This window comes from Vicugna pacos, chromosome 11 (assembly GCF_048564905.1).
Source record: "Vicugna pacos chromosome 11, VicPac4, whole genome shotgun sequence".
NCBI lineage: Eukaryota > Metazoa > Chordata > Mammalia > Artiodactyla > Camelidae > Vicugna > Vicugna pacos.
The window spans coordinates 89,158,186-89,177,776 of record NC_132997.1 but is presented as its reverse complement, the minus strand read 5'-3'; the positions used below and the strand labels follow the sequence as shown (position 1 = coordinate 89,177,776).

At 37.1% G+C, this 19,591-nt stretch overlaps 2 protein-coding genes across 2 annotated transcripts in view; both read right to left on the bottom strand.

Annotated features, from left to right (window-relative positions):
* The window catches only part of PNLIP (pancreatic lipase), a 58,451-nt gene extending 46,627 nt beyond the window's left edge, over positions 1-11,824 (bottom strand). The window contains exons 1-3 of the mRNA XM_072972362.1: positions 11,768-11,824; positions 8,863-8,982; positions 573-612 (exon numbers count right to left, since the gene is read on the bottom strand). The gene's annotated coding sequence lies outside the window, so the exon portion shown is untranslated. The remainder of the gene's footprint in view (positions 1-572; positions 613-8,862; positions 8,983-11,767) is intronic.
* A 2,093-nt stretch (positions 11,825-13,917) lies between these two features.
* PNLIPRP3 (pancreatic lipase related protein 3) overlaps positions 13,918-19,591 on the bottom strand; it is a 76,763-nt gene continuing 71,089 nt past the window's right edge. Inside the window, exon 16 of the transcript XR_012077617.1 lies at positions 13,918-13,938. The gene's annotated coding sequence lies outside the window, so the exon portion shown is untranslated. The remainder of the gene's footprint in view (positions 13,939-19,591) is intronic.

The window sequence follows — 19,591 nt, the reverse complement described above, 5'->3', positions numbered from 1 at the left end:
CTTCTAGGCTTTAAATTATAGTAAGTATCTAAGACTTTTTGATATTAGTCCACAGGTCCTTGAGGCTCTGTTCTTTACTATTTTTTTCAATCTTTTTCTCTAATTTTAAGATTGGATAATTTCTTGTGATATATATTCAAGTTCTTCTATCATAATCAATCTTCTATTAGGCCTATGGAATTTTTAATTTAATGTATTTTACATTTCATGCTGAATTTCCAACTGATTCTCTTTCATAGCTTTTATTTCTGTGTTGAGATTTCCTCTGTGTTTATTCCTTTTGGCATAATTTCCTTTATCCTATTATACATATTAGCATAATCAGGGAAATGCAAACTAAGATCAAAATAAGATAACACTACACCTATTAGATTGCCTAAAATTTAAAAGATTGACAAGAATATGGAGAAACTGGAATATACAATGCTAGTAGGTACATAATAAGATATAACCACTTAGGAAAAATATTTGTTGGTTTCTTAAGGTTAAATATATACTTACCAAATGACCCAGCCATTCTATTCCTAAGTATTTACCCAAGGATAATGAAAATGTGTCAAATGAGGACTTACACATGAATGTTCATAGCATCTTTCTTCCGAGTAGCCAAACCTGGAAAAACCCAAGTATATTTCAATAGGTAGATGGATTTAACAAAATATAGCAAAACCATACAATGGAATAATATTTATCAGTATAAAGGAGTGGGCTACTGATACATGCAAGAACATGGATGAATCTCAAAGTCAGGATGCTGAGTGAAAGAAGCCAGACACAAGAGACATGTACTGCCTAATTCCATTTATCTAAAAGTTAAAAAAATGTAAGTAAATCTTTTTTGCATAAAGAGAAAATAAGTAGTTGCTTGGATCTAGGGTGAAGGGAGGAATGGACTGCAAAGGGGCAAGAGGGAATTTTTGAGTTACCAGGGGAGGAAGGGGGTGGGAAGGGATAAATTGGGAGTTCAAGATTTGCAGATACTAACTACTATATATAAAAAAGACATAGACAAACAACAAGTTCATACTGTATAGCACAGGGAAGTATATTCAATGTCAAGTAGTAACTTATGGTGAAAAGAACATGAAAACGAATATATGTATGCTCATGTATGACTAAAGCATTATGCTGTATACCAGAAATTGACACAACATTGTAAACTGACTATACTTCAATTATATATATATACACAATAAAGCAAACACCAAAAAAACCCCACCAAATTTTATAACAAAGTTGATTAAAAGATAGCCCTATGAGGGAATGTTACTAAAATCCTCATTTCATAGAAAAAAGCAATTAATGATAGAATATGTTGATTACATGGAAGAACAAAAATAGTATGAATGTAATATATCAACTAAAATTAAATTACATACATGATAATTGGGCTTACTGATTCTAAAAAATATCCAAATATACAGTTTCATTATTTGAAGCTATCTAGACTTTAAAAAATTTAACATTTTAAAAATTAAGGGCTTATTAGAATAAAGTACATATATATTAAGTGCATCACTTGGTTAACTTTTATGCATGTATACACCCATGTAACCATCACTCAGAGCAAGGTATGGAATATTCCAGCACCCAGACAACTTCCTTGGGATCCCTTCCAGTCAGAAATTACTCCCAAGAGTTCTATTCTGACCTAAATCACCTTCGATTATTAGTTTTGTCCATTTTTGAGCTTTATATACGTAGAATTATATGGTATGTATTCTTTGTGTCTGACAGTTTTCAGTCAATATTATGTCTGTGAGAATAACTCATGTTGTTGAACGTATCAGTAGTTCCTTCTTTCTTAACAATGTGTGTTATTTCATTGCATGAACACACCACAATTTATTTAGCCACCCCATTATTGACAGACAATGGTTGTCTCTGCTTATTGGCTATTACAATAAAGCCGCTATGAGTATTCTGGATCACATCTCTTCAGCAAGAAGAAACCATAATTTCTGGTGGATGTAAATCAAGAGTAGAATTACAGCATCATAAATAGAAAAGCACTGTAAGATTAACTTTATTTTGACTAGATAAAATACGTAGGTATTAAATTAAAAAATAATAAGTCGCCTGATTTGAAGGTTGCTTTTGTTACCATTAGAGGAACAGATGTTAATGTATTTCCCCAGAGGAGGCTCCCTCCAGAATGGCTGCTCATGGAAAATTATGTGGAAAGCATTCCAGAACAAGCTTCATGTTTATCCAGAATGTGATTTGAGGGCCTCTCTCTGCCAAATGGTACATGATGAGTTAAGATAAAGTTTGTTTCCACATTTTGGCTATTGTGAATAATGCTGCAGTGAGCATGAGAATGCTAATATCTATTTGAGATCCTGATTTCAATGTTTTTGGATAATCACTCTAAAGTGGGATTGCTGGATGGTATGGTAGTGCTATTTTGACATTTTTGAGGAAGCTCCATATAGTTTTCCATAGCAGCTGCACCATTTTGCAGTCCCACCAACATTGTACAAGAGTTCCAAATTCTCCATGTTCTCATTAACACTTGTTGTTTTCTGTTCTTTTGATAATAGCCAATCTGACAGGTGTGAGGTGATATCCCATTGTGATTTTGATTTGCATTTCCCTGATGATTAATGACATTGAGCATTTTTCTATATACCTGTAGACCATTTTTATATCTTTGGAGAAAGGGCTATTCAAGTCGTTAGTCCATTTTTAAATTAGGTTATTAGTTTTTATGCTATTGAGTTAAATGTCCATTGTCAGATGAATGGATAAAGAATATGTGGCAGATACCTAAATGGAATATTATTCAGCCTTTAAAAAGCAGGAAATTCTGTAATATGTGACAATGTGGATAAATCTTGAGGACATGAGCTAACTGAAATCAGCCAGTTGCAGAAGAACAAATACTGCATGATTCCACTTAAATGAGGCATTGAAAATAGTCAAAACACATAGGAACAGAGATTGGAATGGTGGTTGCCAGGATCTGGGGAAGGGAATGGGCAATTTCTAATCAAATGGCATAAGGATTTAGCGAAGCAAAATTAATAAGCTCTGGAGATCTGCTGTACAACATTGTACCTAGAGTCAACAGTACTGTTTTGTGCACCTAAAAATTTGTTAAGAGGGTAGATCTCATGTTGAGAGTTCTTACTACCTACACACATACACACACACACGCGCGCACGCACACACACACACACATGGGTGCACACGCACACACATTGTAGCAGGTATTTCTTTTCCCTGTTTCCTCCTTCCTAGCAAGTCACATCCAAACATCTAAACAAATGTGCCAATAATTAACTTCAGTATCAGCAGCGATAATGTTCTTTTCTAAGCAAGGATGTGTCTTACCCCTGCTGCTTCTCAGGTCAGTCATACTTTTAGAATCTTTTTTTTTCCTACCAATGCTGGTAGCCCTGACTGTTAATTCAGAGGGAAGAGCAATACTGGTTTTCAATCTCTCTTGGTTTAGGCTTTCAACCGAGAGCTTAAGTTTCTCATCCTGGCTAGAAGTCTCTCCTTTCCATGCAGAGCTGAACTTTTCCCTCTGGCTTGAGCTGGGGGTGTCCTGGATGTAAGTACCTTTATAAACAAAACAGTGTGTGGGTTTCTTTCAAGATTCTAAGACTATTTTATGAATACAGATTTTACAGAAAAAAATTCAGCGTATCCAAACTTTTACACACCGAGTAATTTGAAAGCATGCAATTTTTGCACTTAACAGAAGCTTTCATGAGACTTCTCTTTAAACACACTATTTGTGTTTATCTGCCATTGCACCCAACAGCAATATCTACAAACAAGTCCAAAAAACTGTTGAATCTAGCTTTAAAATAATGAAAAATTAACAAATAATTCAGTTTAAAAATTGTGATAAGACACACATAACATACCACTTACCATCTTAACCATTCTTAAGTGTTTAGTTCTGTGGCATTAAGTACATCCACATTGTGCTGTCATTACCACCACCCATCTCCAGAACTCTTTTAAAGTTGCTAAGCTGACACTCTGTGCCCATTAAAGGATAACTCCACACTCTCCCCTCCCCACAGTCCCTGGCAACCACCATTCTACCTTCTGTCTCCATGAGTTTGACTACTCTAGGTACCTCACTGAAGCAGAATCATTCAGTTTTTGTCCTTTGGTAACTGACTGATTTCACTTAGAGTAATGTCCTCAAGTTTGATCCATGTTGTGACTTGTGTTAGCAATTCCTTCCTTTTTAGGGCTGAATAATATTCTATTATACATATGTACTACATTTTGCTGATCTATTCATCCATCGAAGGGCAATTGGGTTACTCCTGCCTTTTGCTATTGTGAACATTGCTGCTATGAATATGAGTGTGCAGGTATGTTTGAGGCCGTGCTTTAAATTTCTTTGGGTATATATATCCAGAAATGAAATTGCTGGATCGCATAGTAATTTTATTTAATAAATCAATTTTTAAAAACTTAAAAATATTTGCAATAATATTGTACGGTTCCTACTATATGACGGTCGTGAACAGGAAAAATACGTTATGGCGATAAAGTCAGAGAGGTGGCTACCTCTGAGTGGGGTAGGGCTGACTGGAAAGGGTCAGGAAGGAACTCTCTAGGGTGGTGTAAATGTTTCAAATCTTGATTTGGGTAGATATTCCACAGTATACATAAAAATGTATCAAGCCATATTTTACATTTTATTACATGTAAATTATACCTAAAAAACTTTCAAAGATGTTTAACTGATATTTTAATGTGGATATGACTCAGAAAACTCAGAACCACGATATATTTAAATTTAATTTAACTATAGATAGATAGGAAATAAATTTTACATATTTAAAAGAGCATTTCTAATATCTGACTAAATAGGACAAATCTTCCCAATTCACCAGGAAGTTCCAGGGGGTTCCATATATCATGCTAGAGTACAAATGCCCTTTTATGGATAAATGTTTCATTTTACCTGTAATTCCATGGGGAAAAAGAACAAAAAAGAGAAGGGTCCAAGTATATGTTTCCAATATTAACCATTGAAAAACATATCAATAACTACTGAGGAAAGGTCACAAATGTATACATAAAATTCATCTCTACATTTGAATAATCAATGCTTAAATGAGTTACTATTTCAGTATGGTTCTTTTTTATCTCACAATTCTGAGTATATATACACTTGTGGTTGAAAGGACTTTGTTATATCAGAGCCTGTTAGGCAAGGCTGTGAAGCAAACACTAAAAATTACTTGCCCACATATTTTTTTCTATGAACAGCTTGTCTAACCCACAGTAGATTCAGAAACAGAAAATTAAAGATAATTCTTCACTGCTAACCCAATAAAATAATTCAGTCACTCTAGAAAGATGAGTGTTATTTTGATTTAGAAAATAAAGTATGCCTGGCCAATTTACCTCTCGACAAAAATGCAGAAGAAAAAGTGAGCTAACTGAAGGAGCAATAGTTAAAGAATAAAGGAAGAATGAATTATAGGCTACCTGATGAAATTATGAGAGAGACAGAGAGAGAGAAAGCCAAGATTCAATTTGAAAAATGTTGTCTAGGAAGTAAAACAGGTCTTTCACCAGGAGAACTGGAGAGCCTGTGGACAGTGTCTATCTGGTCTACCAGCTTATACACTCTGTGAGGCCAGGAGGAGGGCCTCATGATAAACAGTCAGTGCCACTGAGTCCTGACTATGTGTCCCTAAAACGATGACTCTGTGCCCACATAAGACAGCAGGTGCAGAAAAAAAGAAATCAGGGTGAATAAAAGGGCAGAGATATTTGTGCATAATGAATGATGGAGAGGCTTGGTGAGTGACCTGCTTGTCATGACATACACGGAGAAAAGAACTACTTCTGATAAAACCACATTAGTTACGGAAAGAGGGAGAGTAAATTATCTTGTACAATGAGCCTAGTCACACCGGCTGCCTGTAAAATCTTGCATGGGGATTTTAATGAGCTCTCATTATCTCAGAACTGGGTTAAAACATCAGAGAACAGAAACTTCTAAGAACCAGAGTCTTAATTCTTCAAGGCATTTGGTCATGTGAACATCAAGCTAACCTTTCAGTCACAGCCAGAGACTAAGGCCGGGCTTGTCACAGAGGTGAGTTCTGCACAGCATCTCCTGACCACTATGTAGAAAATATACCATCGAATTCCTAATGACAGCAGCCTTGGCTATTTCTAATTGTGTTCCAAGTTTATTTACCAATTAAAATATCTGAATTGCATGTTCACTTACCTTCCGTTCCATAAATCCATGGGAATAAAGCAGAGAAAGAGAGAGAGAGAAGCACTTTAGTTCTTAAATAGCTTTAAACATTAATATTGAATTATCACAAAATAACACACAAAATACACGTATGGCATAACGAATCATGATAAAATAGTGGTTAATCCTTTTCTCAAAACTCCCAATAGTGTTGCGTCTCCCTCACAGTAAAACCAAAATCTTCCTTGTGATCTACTCCCACCGTACCCCCGATCTTGCTTCCCACTGACCCCACCCCAGCACGGCTCCAGCTACCGGAATTCTTGCTGTTCCTGGAACTGAGCTGATGCTCCCAACTCAGGCCTCTGTCCTTCCTCTGTTGTAACTGCCACAGGGCTGAGCCTCAGTTCCTTCAGGGCTTCACCCAAATGCGACCTCCACGTGAGCCCTCCCTGGCCTTCAATACTCTTCCCAGTCAACACTTCCTCATCTCCTTCTGTGCTTCACTTTTAAAATCTTCAGCATTTATCACTAGATAACATTCATTATTTATTAATTATATTTGTTTATTTCTAATCGCCAGAAGTCAGCGCCAAAGGGCAGAATGTCTGTTCTGTTCACTGTCATCTCCCCTGATACACTGAGGGCTCTGAATAAATATTTCTTGAGCATATATGTGAGCAAACACCCTTGTATCTACCACTCAGTTGACAGAGTATGACAAATCCCCTGCATGATTTGGGGATGCATGCATGACCCTCCTCTATTCCATCCTTTCCTCCCCTATCAGAGGTTGTTTTACAAAAATTATCTCTGTGAACATTCTTATACAGAACCTGTGTGATTGTGTGTTTTCAAATGGCATATTTAGGAATGGACTTGATCAGCTGTAGAGTTTTTTGTTCTTAGTCTTCATTGGATAGTGTCAAATTATTTCTAAAGAGATTGCTCCATGTCACCTCTCCATCAGCACTGTACAACTGTTTCGGTTGCTCCACATCCTCACAATAACTCGATGTTATCCGACTTTTACAGTTTTGCCAATCTGTTGTCAATAAAACCACCTAGTGGTTTCAATCAGTGTTCCTTTGATTATCAATGACACTGAGCATCTTTTCTTTGGCTATTTGGGCTTCTTCCTCGGTAAAATGTCTCTTGACCATTTTTTATTGGATTTTTTTCCTTCATATTTATAAGCATTCCTTACATATTCCGGATATAAAAAACTTGTCAGTTACACATACTGCACTGTATTATTCTGGTTGTGGGACTGTGGGATTTTTACTTTCCTTATGCTTTCATGAACAGAGATGATTAATTTTAATGTAATTAAATATATACTATTTCCTTTAACAGTTACTCTTCTTAACTCAGGAATTAAAAAGATATTTGATACTGTCTTTTAATTGTTTTATATTTCTTCCTTTTATATTAAAGTCTTAATACTTCTAGAACTGATATTTTAAAATATATAGTATGATGTGGGGAGCCCAACTTGACATGTATAACCAATTGTCCAAGCCGTATCTGTTGAAGAATCCAATCTGTTCCCACTGGTCTGCAGATGCCGGCTCCATAATGTATCATTTCCATATCTATGTGAGTCTGTGTCTTTTGTCCCATGGATCTCCTTGTGTACCCTTTTACTCGGCATTTATTCTTTAAATTTAATTTTTATTTTATTGTGGTAAGAACATTTTATATGAGATCTACCCTCTTAACATACTTTTTAATTTCATTTTATTGAGTTATAGTCAGTTTACAATGTTGTGTCTGGAAGTTTAAATAAGGAAAATCTGAAAAAAGGAGGGTAATTTGCCTTAGCTAATACTGAAATATATTACAAAGCCATAGTCTTCAGAGTAATGAGTTACTGGGATAGAGAGACAAGGGTTCTCAAACTGGAGCAAATTTGCCCCTTGAAAACATCTGTCAATGTCTGGAGACATTTTTGATTTTTACAACTAAGGGATAGGGTGCTACTGGCATTGGGCGGATGGAGGTCAAGCTCACTGCTAAACACCCTGTAACACATAGGACAGCCCCACACTCCCAGTCTTGACAACAATCTGACCCCAAATAAAGAATAATGTGGCCTCCAAATGTAAATAGTGCCAAGGTTGAGAGACTAAAATAGACAAATGAATGGAACAGAGTAGAGAATATAGCATTAGACCAAAGTATCTATAGAAATATAACCTCACATAAAGGTGTCATTAAACCAGTGGAAAATGATGAATTTTAGATAATTAATAAACCACTTGAAAAAAAAAGTCAATCCCAACCTCTTTTCTTACACCAACTCAGACAGTGCATAAAACTTTAAAAAAAATCTCCACAGCATAAAAACAAAGACAAGATACAAACCACAACCTGGGGGACATAAGTGCAATATGTATGTCAGATAAAAATTAATATCCCTGATATACAAAGAGTTTTTATGAATCAATAAGGAAAAGACAAACCATACAGTTAATACAGGCAAAAGACACAAACAGGATGTGCAGAAATGAAAAAATATAGATAAAATATAATAATGAAAAGTGAAAATTTTATATAAAATACAAATTATATAAAATACAATAATAAAATATAGTAATGAAAAATCAAATTGAGATATCATTTGCCAAGGAAAAAAACAAAAACCTGAAATGACTGAAGACACAGACCTTTGAGTCAAGTCGCCTGGAATGAATCTTGCAGTGCCTTCTCTTACTGGCAGTAATAAGTATTACTAGCAATGGAAGCCTTCTATCCTCCAGTCTCAGGAAAGCTCCAAAGGGCACCCCCTGCAAATGTGATTGCATGATGAATAGTTGAAATTTATGTGGCCCAAATGCTGGGTAAACAGCATAACTTTATATAGACTGCCCTTATTTGACTATATAAATCTATACAAATGCAATCTTCCTGGTGCAAATTTACTAGAGGCAATATCAGGAAATTTTATTAGCTATAGTGATTTATTCAGGCCTTTAGAGTGCCATTTATCTCCCAGTAGAGAAGTAGTTTAGAGTATTTCAGTATTTCATTATTCACTGATTTCCCCCTACAGTCCATTAAAAGTTCAAGTTAAAAAAAAAGAAAAGAAAAGAAAAGAAAAGAAAATCTCCTATGGGGCTGCAAACATCCCTAATGGTTTGGGTCATACTTATGAATATTTCTAAAGAAAGTTTATTTGTACATAAGGAGCTATTCTATATGAGAAAAACAATTCCTTTCCATTTGCTGTCCCTAAGTTACCTAAAATTCATGACTTGGTAGAGCACTTGAATACAACCCTTGCTACTTGTCATGCCTCTGGGAACTGATTCCCAGGCAGGCTGAGGTCAAGTGAAACCCAAAGTCCCACTGCATATTTACCAAGTGCAGCCTAGATTTTCAGACACTGTTTCTGAGAGACTGAGTTTGTCCAATGGGCTAGCACAGAGGGCACTCAAATACCACAGGTGGGCTACGTGCACTTGCTACCAAAACCTGTCCTCTGGGCACACGTCACATCTTGAGATTGCCCAACCATGATCTCCCTTGCTCAGCTCAGGTCCCCACGAGTCTCAGTTGCAGACAGGAGGGAAAACAGTTCTCATGAATCTGCTCTCCTTTCTGAGCACAGGATGTCACTAAAGACTGTGGGTTGTATGAAAAAAGGACTCAGAAACAAAAACGTTTGAGAAAGAAAAGCAGACAGTTCTTGCAGAGAAGTTGCAAGGAAGTCATTTTTCAGAAGGACTGGCTCATTAACTAAATCACTGAACAATAATTTAAGGAAACACAAGATTGCCAAAGTCACCAGGTTGATAATAGTCTGTTAATGGCAAACCTATTCACAAAAATTGGGTCACATCTTTAGCCAACAGCTCTGCAAAAGCTAGGTATTCCATTAGGGAGTTGACTTACAGAAATGCTCAGAATCTCCCACTGGTTTCCCATCTTTCTTGGGATGAACTCCAAGTTCCTTACCATGACTCTTAGGGCTGGACTCTTTGCTTCCTAACTTATGTCCTCTCACTTTCTGCCTAGTGCTCTAGGCTCCGACCACACTGTACCCTGAGCTGTTCTTCAGACGTAACAAGCAGGCTCTTATTTGGGGCAAATACTTACGCGAATAAATGAGCATGAGTTTGAAAGTCTGAGAAATAAAGACTTGCAGAAAGTCCAGTTGTTCCTGTGCCTTTCCACATGGGTTCCAGAGAGGTGACACACTGGACTCCGAGAATGAAGCTCTGTAGAGCAGTGGAATTCCCCAAAGGCCCTGGGGATACAGGGCTGACAGCCTCTCCCCTCTCCTCCCTCCCCACTTTTGTTCAAGCAGAAGCATTATCTCCTGCTCCCCCCACACCTGGCAACACTGGGGAGCCTCCCTCACCAACGACCCACCAAGCTACACTGGCAGTAAGTGGGTATCTGTACAGTAATTCCCTCCTGCGCATAGAAATCTTGCCCTTTGGAGCTCTCCTCCAGCCCAGATCCCCTGCACTATTTTTTTTTCTCATCCTCTTTTAAATATTTCGCTGTCTGTTTAGTTGGCTATTAAGTTCTCCAAAAATGCCTACACGTGCTAGACTTCCCAGGGCAGGGTACAGGCAGAGGGAAGAGGCCATCTTTCACAAGATTTCAAACTTCATCTGCAGTTACACAGAGGTAAGCTACATTCCAGAGCCTGAAAATGGTCATCACAGGACTTGTCAAATGCCACTACTCAGTAAGAGGAATCAGAAGAGAAAAGAGGTAAAAGTTTCTTCAGAACCAGAGATGATAGCCTGGTTGGTTGTGAGCTGTGATAAAAAGAGGGGGAAAAAACAGTAAGCTAATAATTTGTGCCAAAATTTTTCTTTTGTTCCCTACCTAAGATAGCCTTGTGCTCAATCTTTGTTTCTCAACCTTGGCTGCACATTGAAATCACTTGGAGATTTAAAGGAAATACTGATGCCTGGGACCCACCCACTCCAGGGACGCTGATGTGATTGGGCTGGAGGGTCATCTGGATGTTAGGGGTTTTTAGAGCTCCCTGTGAGATTCTGGTGTGTATTTTTATATCATCAGTTAAAATGATATGGTATAATCACTTACAATGCTAATGGCAAAATGTTTAATTAAATTGCCTGCATATATTAACAATTGGCAAATATCTTTGAGATCACATGTAAGCAGGAGCACACACTGAGTCACTGTGCTGTAGATATCAGTTGATGTGCTTTGCAGAGAGAATGAAGAATATCTGAGAATCTAGGAATTCTTAACATCCTAGAGGAGGACATTCAGGAAATCTCTTTACTCTCAAAAATGTGCCTATTAGTTGGCAGAGGGTGGAAGGGAGAATTATCAAGTGATGGGAAAGAATAAAATCTTGGGGATCAAGCCGTTTTTCACCACATTTTGCTGTTCTTAGAAATTCTAAAATTTTATCGTCAGCATTAAAACTTGTATTTTATCCAAGAAGAGAGAGATGCAGCTGTTTGAGAAAATGAATATACTGCTGAGGTGCCCCACTTGAAATCGTGGAATAGGTATCACCAGGGGCATTGGAAATGGGTATTGAAAGTGCTTTTGTCTCCATCACTAGAACACACTTACCCTGGGAATTTAAGCGCATTTCTTCACACACAGCGTGCTCAACACACATTCCATGGCCACGACACTCTCATATGCAGAACGTCACCACTTTTTTCAACCTGTGCTGGGATCAGAAGGCGTTTCGTTGACCAGCTGTTCTTTCTGAACTCAGCCATGCGTTAACTGGCCTTCTGGCGCCTCTCGGTTGTGTAGTCGCAGGCTTTTCGCCGCAAACACAGCTGGTACTGTCTGTACTGATCCCAGAACACCTCTTCCAGTTTATCTTACGGCTCACAGACCAGGCATTGACTGGACAGAAGCCTTTCCTCCTGCAGCATGGACTTTCAACGGAGGGGAGGAAAAGTCATCAAATGTCTCCCCTTACACGGCTTTACATGTCTGGTTTCCTACAGCTACACGCCTACGGCACACACAGGTGACAGCAATTCCACGAGGTGCTGTGTTATTGATACTGATGGGGTTCAGGACACACCACCCCGAAATATGACACCTTGGCACGCTGCACATTTTAAATGGAAGGAATCTGACAAATGGCATGTACAGGAAGGACTTTCTGCTCCTCCCCTGAAGCAGGTCATAAAATCCTCATGTGAGAGACGCTCTCCTCATACCCAGAAGAAGGGACACAGAGAGGAATCTGAAGGCACAGATCTTGATAAATTTCCCCCAGTTTATCACACTTAGCTCACACTCTTTGCTCATCACATCTTTCCATGATTTTCCATTCTTCTTCAAACCTAGCATAAGACCACTCAAGCTTACCTGTTTCTTCAAGCCGTCATTTCCTGATGAAGGCTCCTGAGTCACATAAAACTTACATTAAATAAACTTGTATGCTTTTCTCTTGTTAGTCTGTTTTTTATTACACGGGTCAAAAATGTAAAGGGTAGAGGGAAAAGGTATATTTTTCTTCCCCTACAATACTATGCAAGTCCAACAATTTCACCTGATAAAGAAATTTCAACAACAGCTTATTCTGTGCTCTCTCAAAAATGTCTGTCACTGGGGGTGGGAAGGGATAAATTGGGAGTTCAAGATTTGCAAATATTAGCTACTGTATATAAAATAGATAAACAAGTTAATTTTCTATAGCACAAGGAACTATATTCAACATCTTGTAGTAACCTATAATGAAAAAGAATATGAAGTGAATATACATATATATATATATATATGTCTGACTGAACCATTATGCTGTACGCTAGAAATTAACACATTGTAAACTGACTATACTTCAAAAAAATCATTACAAGTAAAAAAAGTGTCTGTCACTGACCTTGAACCTGGTTTTATAAGCTCCTCTGGGATACTGTGACTTGCACCTGTTTTTGCTACAAGGAACGCAAGCTTGAAGGATGCCTTTGTGTTCTTGATTTCATCCGCTATTAATAAGCCTCATATTAGAAGGTATGATGTTTTGCTTGTTTTAAAAAATACTCAATATACTTAACAAAGAGGTCACTATATTCTGCTTAAAAATGTCTTAAGAATGTTGAAACTTTATGCCACTTTTGAGGAAATATTGACATACTGGGGCCTTCAAGGAAAATGGGAGAAGTTTTGCTATTCAGTTTGTTCCTCTCATCCTTCCAGATTCATTTGAAGCAGGGTTGCTTTTGGGTTTATTATATTATTCTGTGCTTAGGTACTTGCTACTATGATCATCACTGATTTTCCATCTCAGTGAACAACTTTTGAGCCATTGATCCTTTTAGTAAAGCTGAGGATGTATCAAACACAGGAATGACAAAAACTTACGCAAATTAACAAGTTCAGTTGACAAAGAAGCCCACAAATCATGTGGGAATCTGAGAATTGCTCTTGTTAAGTAAAATGGTTGCTGAGGCCAAAGGACTTGTTGGAACCTTACAGCACATGCTGCAATTGTTAAGAAAGGAATATGATTTCCTTGGAAATCATAGCAAATGTTACATTCCATATCTGTCAAATGTTTATGAACCAAACTTTCACCTCCTCATCTGTCTGAAACTCCCAAGCCACATGCTCACCCCTCAACAAATCCCCCCTGAGAAATGTGGAACAGGAAACTCCTGAACATGGTCAACTTTGTACATACTTGTTGAAGGAGTGCGCACATCCACCATCACCAGCTTCAGCTGTGTGAAGAGTTCATAATTTCCGCCACTTTATTATCTTCTACTCTCAGAGCCCTGTGCAGGTTAAGAGTAAATGCAAACAAATTATACTTTTCTGCCTATTCAAAGTGCACAAGGGATAACAGTCACACCTTGAGCCCAGGATGACAAATCGATTTCGATTTGTGTGTCAACAATAATTAACTGGTAGTGACTGCCTGGTGCATTGGAGTGAGAAGGATTTGGAGGTCACATCTGAATTCAGCGGCAAAGAGGATGGTGATCAATTAATAGTGGGGCTGTGGGTTGGGAGTGAAAAATGGCATCTCATTGGCCATGTATTTTCCATTCCGGTCTTCAGTTAGTTATTTTGACAGTAAAAAACTAAACACTTTAAATGCTGATGGTGGAATTTAAGTAGGGTTGGGATGTGATTGAGAATATCAGCCTTTTGATGAATTCCCCCAAAATCCCAAGGCTTCACCTGCCTATAGCCTGCTCCATGTAGGATACTAGGTGAGGCTTTGGGGACAGTAAGTGACACAAATCAGTGGTTCTTATACCTGACTGAACATCTGAAATACCTGTGAAACTTTATAATATCAATTCCTCATCTGAGACCTACTGGATCATGCACTCAAGGGCAGTATTTAGGGTTCAGTGTTTTAAAAAAATTCTCTGATGACTCAGATGCACATGCAAGTTTGAGAAACAGTGATAAAATCTCCTAGGGAGAACTGAAAGCTGAGTCCTTCCCAACAGAATGCCTAGGAAGCTGTTTGACAAAGCTGCTGCTTAGGGATTCTACACAGCAATGAAAGTAGTATATTTCTGGACTCTGATGTCCAGATATCTGGTCGTCTTTTGTGATGTTAGTAGCCATTGGGATCATTGCCTAGATCCTCCTAGGGTTTAAAAATAATGATATTCTACAGATGTCATTCCGTTTTCATATTTTAGCTGGAATATTTCTATAAAGAGAAATTTGCCCTTTAATTACTATTAGTTGCCTCTTTAGTAACTATTTAATTACTTTGAGTTACATTTCATATAGGAAATGAAGGATAAATGATTAATTTCCTATTTATTTGTTAATTTTCAAAATAATGAGTTTAGTATCCTCCAGAGGTGATCAGTAAAATTTTTTTTTAAAGTATCAATTTGAACTCAAGAGTAAAAATATACTTAAAATGTTTCAGTCCATTGTCATATAATTACTTTTTTTTGATGCTTATTTTGGTCTATCTGCAATCAGCAGGCACTTCTAAGGAGTTGTTGGCCCCTTGGTCTTTTCGATATGTTTCTACCAACCCTTGCTGGCTTCCTTGCTTTTAGGTCTGACAAGATGTTCCAGCTTTATTTTTTATGTGGAACCAGTCATTGCTCCAAGGATCCTTGGTTCTTTTTAGCAGGAAATGGCCTTTAGAGGCCACAATCTGGATGCTTGGGGTGCTCATCACTACTGGATTGGTTATTGTTTCTTGGTGTTTAAAAATTTTGCTTTAGAAAAAAGGTTTTTTAAAGAAGATAAACTAGATTATGAGTTCATACTGGAACTTCCAATTCAAATTCAGTACTGTAAGATTTTACTTTATCTCATTAATCTTGCATCTGTGCCTCCTTTCTCCCCTGCCAAAACTATCAGTTCTAAATGACACCAACTTAATTCATCCTTTTGCAGTATTGCTTAGTGACTCCAGAGTCAGACTGCCTGGATCTGAGTCTTGTCTCTGTCATTGGCTATCTGCATGATCTTTGGCCAGTCACTTAACCTCTCTGTGCCTCAGGTGCCTCATATGTATATAATACCTACCTCATAGGGTTGTAGTGAAAACTGAATCAGAAAATGTGCAAAACCCTTGGAACTACAGCTGGTATGCAGTATGTGCTCAATGGATTTTAGTTATAAAATTTGCTGACTTCTTCCTGATTTAGATTGTTTCTATATGAGGTCAGGTCAACCTATTTAATCTTCTTCAAACGTTCTAAAGTACTAATCATTTCATGACGTATGTGTATGCTAACTAAACAGAGTAAATGGAAGGATATACTATGATCATGGATTGAAATGATCAATATTATAAAGATGTTAATTTGTTAATTTGCCCTAAACAAGCTACATGGAAAAGATGGATTAAAGAAGAGTAATGACAACCTTGAAAAATAAAATCAAAGTTGGGAGGACTTGCACTGCCAGATGTCAATATTAATTATAAAGACACAGTAATTAAAATAATAAAATGAAAACAAAGATAGACCAAAAGATCAATGAAACAGAAGAGTCCAGAAACAAACTTATAGATATGCAAATCATTGTGTTTATGATAAAAGTATCAATGCAATTCAATGGGGGAAAAGGTGATCTTTTCAAGAATGTATCCACAAAATATCCATCTTAAAGTGGACCTTCCTCTTACCTCACATCATACTAAGATATCAATTCCTTGGTTTTAAAAATAAAACACTAAAGCTTTTATAAGATAACAAGGGTTCTTATCTGCATGAATTTGAAATAGTAAAGGATTTCTTAATCAGAACATAAAAGATGTAATTGTCAAGAGAAAGACTGACAGGTTGAATTAAAAACTGATTAAAGCTAAGAACTTCTATTTATCAAAAGACACTATTAAGAAAGCAAAAAAGCAAAGGCAAGCTACTGACAATAAGATGTTAGTAATACATATATCCAGCAAAGATTAATATCCAGAACATATTAAAAAAACTCTTAAAATCAATGAGAAAAAATGGAAAGATAGAGAAATCAATAATGGGCATAAATGTTTAATAATTACCAAGGAGGATATGTAAATGCCCAATAAAGACATAAAAAGGTGTTTCTGTATCATTTGTTATCAGATAAATTCAAATTAAAACAAACATGAGCTATCACTACACACTCACCAGAATGGCCAAGATAGAAGGACTGACAATAATACCAAGTGTGGTGAGGATGTGGGGCAAAAAGAACTCTCAACAGTGCTGATAGGAGTATGAATGGCTACACTCACCTGGAGAGCTTCCTGGCAATACTTAGCAAAGCTGAGTTTGTGAACACTTCATGAACCTGCAATTCCATTCCTAGGCTTAAACTCAAGATAATACACCCAAAACATACATTCAAAGTATTTATACATACAAAAGTATTCACAGAAGCATTATTTGTAATAGCTTCAAACTAGAAGCAACCTAAGTGTCCATCAACTGTAGAAAGTACATATAAAATTGTCATGCAAAAGAATTCTACACAGCACTGAAAAAGATTGAACTATTGCTATTTGCAACAATCTCATAGACATAATGGTGGCCACACTGAGAATGAATAAATACTGTCTGATTCCATTTATATCACATTAATAAAAACAAACAAAAGTAACATAGGGTACTAGAAATCAGAATAGTGGTTACCTTTTGGGTGAATAATGATTAGAACGGCACAAAGGAGATTTCTATAATATCATTAATGTTCTTTTTTTTGTTTTGTTTAAATTACATAGGTGTGTTTACTTTGAAAAAATACATTGAGCTGTATGTTTATGATCTGCACACTTTCTTGTATGTTTGTTCTACTTCACTAAAAAGAAATTTAAATTAAAGCAAACCATGGTAGTCCCTCCCCTGGAGTCTTCTGTCCTATACAGTGGCCTGGGTTACACTCTTTTTACCAACATGTGATTCACACACTGGCCCCATTTATCCTCCTTCTAACTTCCCCAGTAGTGTGGCAGCCCAGCCTGTGGTCAATGGAGTGAACAACAGAAGGGGAGGATTAAAGTGTGAGGATTAAAGGCGTAGAGAAGTCCTGCAAACATGAGCCACTCAGATGACAAGAGCTACAAAGAAATGTCAAGGTTTTGTCCCCTTCAATGCAAGAAGTATCAGCACCACAAAGACTGATGAATCATAACATTTTCCCATAGTTACATAAAACTGGAAATGCATCTTTCATATCAATTGTCATAGAGCTACCCATTGTCCTTTTGCTGTGAGGAGTAATCTAAATTTAATATGAAGAGTTGTTGTAGAAACTTACCACACCAAATGCCGCCCTATAAAATACTAATCAAGGTAGTTATTTATCCTTGTGACCTTCAAGTTACCACATCTCTTTCTTTCTTCCTTTTTTTAATTGAAGTACAGTCAGTTACAATGTGTCAATTTCTGGTGTACAGCACAATGTCTCAGTCATGCAAATACATACATATATTCATTTTCATATTCTTTTAAAGGTTATTACAAGATATTGAATGTAGTTCCCTGTGTTATATGGAAGAGACTTGTTTTTTTAATCTATTTTTATATATAGTGGTTAACATTTGCAAATCTCAAACTCCCAAATTTATCCTTTCCCATCCCCTTTCCCCCAGTAACCGTAAGATTGTTTACTATGCCTGTGAGTCTGTTTCTGTTTTGTAGATAAGTTCTTTAGCGTCCTCTTTTTGCTTTTTTTTAGATTCCACACATGAGTGATATCATATGGTATTTTTCTTTCTGTTCCTGGCTTACTTTACTTAGAATGATGATCTCTAGGTCCATCCATGTTGCTGCAAATGGCATTACTCTATTCTTTTTTATGGCTGAGTAGTATTCCATTGCATAAATATACCACAACTTCTTTATACAGTCATCTGTCGATGGACATTTAGGTTGTTTCCTTGTCTTGGCTGTTGTATATAGTGCTGCTGTGAACATTGGGGTTCCTGTATCCACATCTCTTTCTAGCTTTCTATTTTCTCCATAACACTCTCTCCATATATAGCCAATGTTATATTTTGGATGAATTGGTGCACTGACATATTAAATTTGAATCAATAAGTGGTAAAATTGTTTAAAAATATTAACTTTGCTGCTTGACTAAAATGCTTTTGTCACTTTTTAAAAATAAAACTGACCGTTTAACTGTGTTAAATTGGTTTGTAGACAGAGCTTAAATGTTGTGCTCACACAATGTTGGGTGCTGTTCAACCAAGGGGAAATCAATCTCTGGAGAGAAACATCTTTATTGATTACTACGCCAACAGCAATTACATCAAAACAAGTTAGTGAGTAGGGCCCCTAAGTTCTTATGTAACCTGATGACACCTGAAGCACATCTACAATGTGTGCCGTTTCTGCTTCCACGCCCTAGGTATCCTGTGCGGCTGGACCATCACTATCATAGTTAGTGCTCACCTTCGCGGTTCCACAGGCACAGCCCCTGTCCTACCTGACATCTGTGCTCGGGGAAATAGCAAATCAGCAAACCGTCCAGGACCTCAAGCTTCTCCTTCTTCTCGGATGAATTCATGCATCTGGTGAACAAAATGGACTGTCCTCTATGTTTTATGTAACCCAAAGCACACTGTTCCTCCAAGAGCAACAGTTCACTGCTCAGAGGAGGTTTTTAAAATGGTTTTCTAACTTTATACATGTTGTTGTTTTTAAATTTCAAGGTTGGTTCCAAATCAGAATTTGGAGTGCACTTAACCAGAGTGAGATATTGAGATCTTGAGAACTAAAATTTTCACTGCCTATAGCATAGAGGCTCGATTCATTAAAAATGCATACAACGTTGTACAGTGGTTTGTTGAAGATATGCTGTCACTGGAGGATACAATATGCTTATTCTTCCACTAGAGGGCAGCCAAATAAATAAATACATTAAACTCAGGTAAGCAAGGCTTTCCACAATAAAAAAGACCAGTCAAGCTTTAAGAAAACATGAATTTATTAGGTACAATCAGTGTACATC